We start from the raw sequence: 9,749 nt of genomic DNA on the forward strand, positions 1-9,749 counted from the left end.
AGTGTAGGAAGAAAGAAGTATTGGGACTGCGTATCCAAGCAATTGATGCCATGGACTCCTTCGTACAACCTTGTAAGCGAAAAAGAAGTTGCAGTGTGCCTGTACAAAGAACTAGCATAAGTTCAGTTACCTGCTTCTCGGAATTTTAGTTAGCCACTTATTGCAAAATTGTTCAATTACATTGCTTGGGTTAATTTAGTTTGCTACTGATTACATAATGGCACAACCTGTTAATCATATTGTAGACTGTGCCTATCTATGTGTTTGATACTTACTGTTAAGAATTACCTGTTTGCCTTAACTTAAATATCTACTTGTTTGTTTAACTGCTTTGCTGCTGCAACAGCGGGTTACAATGATGTTAATAACTACTTTTCAGCATCCAATTGAAACTCTTTAATTCCTTGTTTGTTTAACTGGTTTGCTGTTATAACTCCCAGTTGAGATGTTTTGCTAACTTCAAATTTTCTGAATCCAATCGGAACTTTAATGGCAAAACAGGTTAGCCCAAGATCAAAGAGCGAGGTCCCCATGGACGTTGCATCATCCCACAGCAGTGGCACCGGCCCAATCGTGCATTATGAATTGCCAACTGCTGATGCTCTAGAGGCTACTAGTGGTAGAAAGAGATTCTGCTTCTGCACTTAGAGATGAAGTTGACATGTTGAGCAAGCAAACAACACAATCACAAGCAGTACTCAAGACAACCATTAAATATTTGGTGGATTTCAAAACGAAGCAAGCTGAGACTGACCAGATTGTTAAGGTCCTGAAGGAAAAAAGGGAATTAAATTCCTACTTGGTAAATCATAGGTGAAATGTTCTTTCCATAGTTGAATAACCTTTGTGTTGTCTATTCATGTAATCAATCAAACCATTTGTTTTAGAGATCATGTAATAATTGTTTTTTTGTTTTTTTGTTTGTAATTTTATTTGAGCATAAGTCTGTATTAATTGATAAGACTCGGAGACATTTCATTTGGATTGCTGTGCCAGACCTACAAATATGCCAATCGGGCTGAATGTGCATTCAGCAATAGTAGTATAGATGGACCATAAGTGGCACGCATCGGAAAGGGCCAAGATGTTGGCTAAAAAAAGGATGCTGTTGTAGCCAAAAAAAAGTACAGCGGCCTGGCTTATGTATGTTAGTTGATATTATTGATCCATATACTCTATAAGTGTTTATATGTCTGTTAGTTCCGTACATTCTTGGTTGATTGACTCGGTATTTGAATCTTGATACATCGCTTGCGTACATATCTAAATGGGAGTACACATTATGCTGCGTGTGACATTTGAGTTGGACATGAAGTGTTCCAAATATTCGAATTCACCTTAAACTGGATTCTAGTTTCTGAATTTGAGTATCGGCATTTGTAAACCATATTCATATATGACAGTGGAATACATCTTTGTCGTCCTTTTGAAGATATATAAAAACACATAGAATGATTTATATTCATATAGGAATACAAAATGGATTCGAATTTAGTTGCCAGGGTAAACGTGGATGCTTATTGTCCTAAAATTCGAAAGAAACAACAAAATGTCCACTCCCACATCGGCTGCCCGAAGCCAAGTGTTTGGGAGATGGAAATTACTGTCTACCCATTACATGGACAATCCATCGGCCCGATTTCCACTGCTCTAAATAGGGGTAGGTTAGTAACTTCAATTAGACGTGACACGACCGCCTCTGAGCCCATTCCGACACGGTGGGCGACAAACATGGGCGGCAAAACTCATTTGATTCAAGCTCGTCCGAAAGACCTCTGTTTCTTCCTCCATTCCCCATTCATACACGGTGGGCGGCAAAACACCATCTCCTTGTCTGAAATAGATGTAGGCTAATATTTTAAATAGGGGCAGATGTGTAACTTCCATCAGACGTGACACAACCGCCCTACCTATCAGCCCCGTTCATACACCGTGGGCGCCAACCGTGGGCGGCAAAACACCCTCTCCTCGCCCGAAATCAATGTAGGCTAATATTTTAAATAGGGGCAGATGTGTAACTTCCATCAGATGTGACACAACCGCCCTACCTGTTAGCCCCGTTCATACACCGTGGGCGCCAACTGTGGGCGGCAAAACACCCTCTCCTCGCCGGAAATAGTTACCGGCAAATATTTGGGAGATGCGAGATTACCGTCCTATCCCCAACCGACAAGACGTCCAAATTTGAAACGGGGGATAAGTTCGTAACTTTCCCATATTTCAGACAGGCGCGTCCCAAAAACATGGTTCCCCGTACCTCTCCCTCCATTTTCCCATTCATACACCATCCGCGCTAGAACACCCCATTCCCACACCAGCCTCCGTCCGCCACCCCATCCATCGCTGCCGTCCTCCACCACATCCATTGCCACCGTCCTCCACCATGCCGGAGCGCCTACCAAGACCGCGTCGTCCACTGCTAGAGATGGACGTTTCTCATCCACGGCGACGGACCAATAGCCTTGCATCGCGTCCTCTCGCTTCATCGGTGCCGTCGTCCTCTTTGCCGGGGCCGCTCACACAACCTTCTCTTCCACCGCAACGGGACTTATCCCCCAATGCACCCGTCTACCGTCACAGATCTGCTTCAACGCCACCGACAGCCATCGCACCCCCGATTCCTACACGGCGACGCAAGAGAGGTGGTACTTCATATCTCCTCAACTTTTTGATCTCAACCAGAAAATAGATCTTAACTTGGTTACTCTACTTTCTTTTCAGCTCTTAGAATTTAGTTCTTAGTTCGAAGCAAACAATGGATGCTAAATATCATTTCTCCGGTTTGCAGCTTCAAATCTGCTATGGCACAACCATAATACGGTTTAATTGATCATGCTTAGGGTTTAATTGATCATGTTGGTTCCGTGGTGGTTTCTTTAATAGAAATCAGAGGGGAAACCCTCTTTTGCTAAAAGAATATATGCTTAGAGTTTCCCCCTTTTATGATCACTATACGATCAGAATACATGCTTCGTGTCATAATAACACTGCTCCACCCATCAAGCTAAACAAGCTTAGTTGTTCAAATATGAATCTGATATTATTAAAACAGAGTTGTTTAATTGGTCAGCTAAATGTTCCTAAATTAGTTTCGAAAATGCACGTTCGCCGGTCGGGTGTGTATCTCTGTGTGTGGTGTCGTCAGCACGGTTGGGGAGGTGAACTTTGCATATGCAGGGGTTTATAGGGAGACACTCTCCGAGTTGAAACCGCAATGCATTCCATAGATAATCTGACTACTTTTTATGTTTTCATGAATCTCAGATTCTGAACAGCATCATACTGATTATGAGCTTGCGCGCATGAAAAGAATAAAGCAGAACAATGCCATGACTGTCAAACTTGGCATTAAGGGACTGAAATCAAGTCTGGATGCAATGCAATGCTCAGAATATGATCCTAACAGTGATTCTGAGCTAGAGGGAGACCTAAGTCAATGTAGCTCCCTAGTGGAGGAGTCAAAGGAAGATGCCCTATCTTATTCACCCATCAAGGTGCTTGCTCTAACTTTCCAAGGTTACATTGCTCGCACATATCTTGCAACTGATGCTTTGCATTGCTTCTACTTTGTTGAATTGCCATTAGCTTAGTTTACACATCGTGTATGTGAATACACCTTGCCTATCCATTTTCAGTACATATTCCATCTGTCATCATACCGTATTTATCCATTCAAATGCTGTTCTTGTGTATCAAACGTTCAAAAGGAAGAGGGCGATTGCTGATCATGGAGGAGCACAAGCAAAGTATTTGGAAAAGGTAGTGGCACCTGATAAATCAAATAGCCCATTAGGTGTGGTTGCAATATCACCTGACCCACAAAATACCCCAACTCTAGCAGACTCTAGCCCTACTACACTGGTCATATTTGATGCCCCAACTCAGCAGACCCCAACTGCAGCAAACAGTATGATTATGCCAGTTGAGATAGCACCAGCTGTACGACGCAAACCCCCATTCCAGCAAAGAGTACACCAAATCCAGTTTCCAGATCCCTTTTCGAACCAGAGAGAGCCCCAATTGCAGCAAATAGGATCCATGTTCCATTTCTTCCCAGTTTAGAAGATGAAGCTTATGTTGTTGTCAGGAACTTTCTGCGCATCTTTCCTTCATGGAAAGATTATACCGCAGACACAGAACAATTTCCAGTCTTCCTCCGCAACTTATGCGTAAGTAATGTACTAATGTTATTCATGGTCATTACTGCATATTTTCTGCTGACAGAAGACACAAGATTTCATTCTTTTAAATAGGCGAGGCGCAAACTGGATTGTGATGACGAGCAATGGTTGGTTGCGCTTTTCAAGCACTCGTTGATGAAGTATCATTCCTACCTGAGGCAAGCGCACTTCGATGGCAAGCCTCTGAACGAAATTTCTGTAAAGTCTCCGGTGCTACATTTATCCGACGATGACTGGAATAATCTTGTTACACATTGGTCTCGGCTGCAGCGTAAGGTATTGTCTATGATATCACATCACAATTTGAACTACATTTCTGCATTTGCCTTAATGTCTCACTTGTACGAAAATTGTTAGCAGAAGAACATTCGTTCTCAAGGGACCACAAAATCTCGCAACTATACTACACACTGCATTGCTCTTGTGAGTACCTCTTGCCCTGTATGACCATACTTACTTTCATAGCTGTTTGATTATGTAGCATCACTGCACATGTTAGCCTTGTAATCGTCCATTTGGTGGACATTATAAGATCCGTATGGACTCTTACATAAATTTAGAATCAACCCAATGCTTTTGAAGAGGTTTAGCTCTACAGTCCTCTTGTAAGGACTGAACATGGTCTATCATTGTACTTACATTAACAGCTACTCCCTCCGTCCCATAATATAAGAACATTTTGTACAGTACACCAGTGTTCAAAACACTCTTGTATTATGGGAAGAGGGATTGGTTCATTTTGTAGCATTCTGCATCTTATCTCCCTCGCCCACCATTTACTAAAAAAGATCAGATCTATATTTAATCTTACCAACAAGTAGAATACACAAACAATGCCAGTGCAGAAGTGTAGTCCATTGCTCTTGTCAGTACATTTTGTCCTGTAACGCTTGTACTTCCAGGGATTGGTAGTTGATTATGTAGCATCAATCTGCATCTTATCTTCATTATCCTCTATCCCTTCCAGTATTATCATATCTATAAGTACTCTCTACAAAATGTAGAGTACATGCAATGCTCATGAAGAAGATTCTGTGCTGAAATTCTTGAGTTATCCTTCCCTTGCCATGGAGAAGGGCATTATAAAGCCGGTGTTAACTGTTAATGTAAGTCAGTTCTTCTAAAGCCTTTATCCTTAACTGCTGTTTAATTTGCTCATACTCCCTATCGTTTACTGCTGTTTAGTTTGCTGTTTCTACCAAAATGCATGTTCGTAAGAACTGTAAGTTCTAAGTTTTACTTGTAAAACCAAATTCCTTATTCATACCCTGCACATTACTTAATACTCCCTATATGTATGCTTGTTTTTGTGGATCTATAATCCAGTGTGTGGTGAAGCAGCCCACGTTTGCACCTTGTCATCTCCTGTTTTATCTTACTGATGTGGCTGATGATATGAACAACATGCCATGCACATTATCCAAAATAGATACAATGATTTTCTTTGCCCTTCATCTATGCTTGTTATGTTGACATGGTAATCCAGTAGTGTGGTGAAGCTCCCCGCATTATGAACAATGCCAAATTATGCTATTGATATTTTGAACATACTCTTTATTTTCTAATTTGAAATTGGATAGAATTGACATAACAGTTATCATCTTTGTTTATACACGTGCAAAACCTGTCATCTCTCTGCTTTGTTTCAGGGTGATATGCCTGATGGCATGCACAAGTCTGCTGAAGGCTGTGAGACAAACCCAATATGTATTGCAGCAAAGAAGGCAAAACATCTTGAAGATAGCGAGACAACCCCAAAGTCTTGTCTTGATGCAGTGTTCAAGTTACTTGAGACTAACAGTCAGACAAGCTCACAAAATTCGCTGTCTGAATCACTTCGACTTCTTCAGTCCCAAGTTCTAGTAGAAAGGCATTCTGCAACTCAACTTCGACTTGAAGTCCTATCTCTAAGAAAGATTGCGGAGAACACCAATGAGAACCTCATCGCTAAACAGCTACACCTGGAAGCTATGACCGACATGCTAGGCCGGTCTCACAGCCTTGCTCAGCAGCTTGCGCAACAGTTCCCCCGCAAGGCTAACCTTTCTTGAACTGTCTTGGAAGTGGTCTCGGTTCAGTATTATTTTGTTACGCTGCAATGGTGCCTAGTTTTTGTAATCTACTTCTTTGTTGCGCTTTATGATCACTTGTGGCGAACTTTGATGCCCAGTGGATGTAATATACCTTAAATCCTTTATTGTGTAGTGTAGGTTTATTCTTAGTTACTATGCCGTAATTTCTTTATTGTATAGAGTAGGTTTGTTCTCAATTCCTACTAGTTACGCAGCAGCCCGAAATTAACCCCGGCCCATGATTGTGCGAATCAAATCACAGGCTTTTAACAGGCCAAAATTGTCTGGGTCCTTGTTTGGCCCAATCAGATATCGGCTGCGAGCAGGCCGGATGCAAATCGGGCTGTAGTTAGGCCCAACTATATGACGGGCTTTTAACAGTCTGAAATTAATATAGGGCCGAAATGTTAAACGGGCCCTTAACAGGCCAAAACTAATATCAGGCCGAATTACTAAGTGGGCCTTTAGCAAGTGGGCCCAAAAGCATAGTGTCCAGTTGACGGGCCGAATCTGATATGGGTCATAATTGAGCCCAAAGCCTCTTAAAGGGCCGGACCTGATTTGGGTCGTAATTTGGCCCAGAACGTGGTAGGCTTTTACCATGCCGGATCTCATATGGGCCACTATTAGGCCCAGAGCGTGGCAGGCCATTAATGGACCGGATCAAATATGGGCCGACATTAGGCCCAAAACATGGCAGCCAGTTAATGGGCCGGCCTACTAGGGTCCTCAAAATCTTGTGGGCCTATAGCTGGGCCGGCCCATTAATGTCGGCGAAATTTCGTGGGCCTTTAGCTAGGCCGGCCCATTATGACCCGCAAGAATCTTGTGGGCCTTTACCTGGGCCGGCCCATTATGGCACACAAAAATCTTGTGGGCCTTTACGTGGGCCGGCCCATTATGGCCCGCAAAATCTTGTGGGCCTTTAGCTGGGCCATACCATTATGGTCCGCAAAATCTTGTGGGCCTTTAGCTGGGCCTGCCCATTATGGTCCGCAAAATCTTGTGGGCCTTTAGTTGGGCCGGCCCATTTAAACTTGTTGGGCCGTGCCATGTGTCGACATATCATAGGCGCCTTCTGTCCAGTGAGTGGATGACATCTGTCCCGACGATGAGCCGACACGTGTTTCCTCTAGCCAATGCTGATTTTACACGTGGAAAATCCCCATTGGTCGGGGCTGTTAACAGGTTATCGGATCCAAAACCCGACCTGATAGCTTAACGGTGTTCCGTTACGGTGGATGCCACGTGTCGGTCACCCTTGACGAAAGCACTTCTGTGACGCGCGATTTATCATCATGGAAGTGGACACTTCCGTGATGATAATTTTGGTAATGTCATGGAACACTTCTACGACAGCACAGGTATGACTATCTTGATTCTGTCATAAATTTGTCATGGATGTACATGCATGACAAAAAACTGACCTACTGTGACAAACACGTATCATCACGGAAGTGTATTTTTTTGTAGTGATGGCTGGTCGCCGGGATGCCCAGTCCCATGCTTTATGCAAATCAAATCAAAATAATTGCAAACAAAACTCCCCCTGGGACTGTTGTTAGTTGGAGGCACTCGTTGTTTCGAGCAAGCCATGGATTCATGCTTGTTGGTGGAGGAGGAGTATAAACTTTACCATTCTGTTTGGGAACCGCCTATAATGTGTGTAGCATGGAAGATATCGCCATCTCTTGGTTGTTATGTTGACAATGAAAGTATACCGCTCAAAATATTATTCACCTCCATTTCATGAATATATGAGAGTTCTTGATCCTATCTTGCAAGTCTATAGTCACCTACTATGTGTTATGACCTGACAACCCCGAAGTGACAATAATCGGGACCACTCCAGGTGATGACCGTAGTTTGAGGAGTTCATGTATTTACTGTGTGTTAATGCTTTGGTCTGGTACTCTATTAAAAGGAGGCCTTAATAACCCTTAGTTTCCGCTAGGACCCCACTGGCACGGGAGGGTAGGACAAAAGATGTCATGCAAGTTCTTTTCCATAAGCAGGTATGATTATATTCGGAATACATGCCTACATTACATTGATGAATTGGAGCTAGTCCTGTGTTACCCTAGGTTATGACTGTTACATGATGAACCACATTCGACATAATTCTCTATCACCGATCCATTGCCTACGAGCTTTCCCTATATTGTTCTTCGCTTATTTATTTCCGTTGCTGTTGTTATCATCACTACAAAACACCAAAAATATTACTTTTGCTACTGTTACTTCTGCTATCGTTACCACTACTATCATATTACTTTGCTACTAAACCCTTTGTTGCAGATACTAAGTTTCCAGGTGTGGTTGAATTGACAACTCAGCTGCTAATACTTGAGAATATTCTTTGGCTCCCCTTGTGTCGAATCAATAAATTTGGGTTGAATACTCTACCCTCGAAAACTTTTGCGATCCGCTATAATTGTGGGTTATCACAAAACATGATCATCTCATACAACAATTTATATTTCATCACATCTTGACCATATCACATCACAACATGCCCTGCAAAAACAAGTTAGACGTCCTCTACTTTGTTGTTGCAAGTTTTACGTGGCTGCTACGGGCTGAGCAAGAACCGTTCTTACCTATGCATCAAAAACCACAACGATAGTTCGTCAAGTTAGTGCTGTTTTAACCTTCTCAAGGACCGGGCGTAGCCACACTCGGTTCAACTAAAGTTGGAGAAACTGACACCCGCCAGCCACCTGTGTGCAAAGCACGTCGGTAGAACTAGTCTTGCGTAAGCGTACGCGTAATGTCGGTCCGGGCCGCTTCATCCAACAATACCGCCGAACCAAAGTGTGACATGCTGGTAAGCAGTATGACTTGTATCGCCCACAACTCACTTGTGTTCTACTCATGCATATAACATCTACGCATAAAACCTGGCTCTGATACCACCGTTAGAGAATGTAGTAATTTCAAAAAAATTCCTACGCACACACAGGATCATCGTGATGCATAGCAACGAGAGGGGAGAGTATCGTCCACGTACCCTCGTAGACCGAAAGAGGAAGCGTTAGCACAACGCGGTTGATGTAGTCGTACGTCTTCACGATCCGACTAATCTAAGTACCGAACGTACGACACCTTCGAGTTCAGCACACGTTCAACTCGATGACGTCCCGTGAACTCTGATCCAGCAGAGCTTCATGGGAGAGTTCCGTCAGCACGACGGCGTGGTGACGGTGGTGATGTTGCTACCAACGCAGGGCTTTGCCTAAGCACCTCTACGATATGACCGAGGTGGAATATGGTGGAGGGGGACACCGCACATGGCTGGAATAGATCAATAGATCAACTTGTGTGTCTAGAGGTGCCCCTGCCCCCGTATATAAAGGAGCAAGGGGGGAGAGGCGGCCGGCCAGGGAGGGCGCGCCAAGGGGGGAGTCCTACTCGAGGTGGAGAGAAGGAAGGAGAGGGGGGCCGCTGCCCCTTTCCCTTGTCCAATTCGGATTGGGGCAAGGGGGGCTGCGCGCCA

The sequence above is a fragment of the Triticum dicoccoides genome, chromosome 3A (genome assembly GCF_002162155.2).
Source record: "Triticum dicoccoides isolate Atlit2015 ecotype Zavitan chromosome 3A, WEW_v2.0, whole genome shotgun sequence".
NCBI lineage: Eukaryota > Viridiplantae > Streptophyta > Magnoliopsida > Poales > Poaceae > Triticum > Triticum dicoccoides.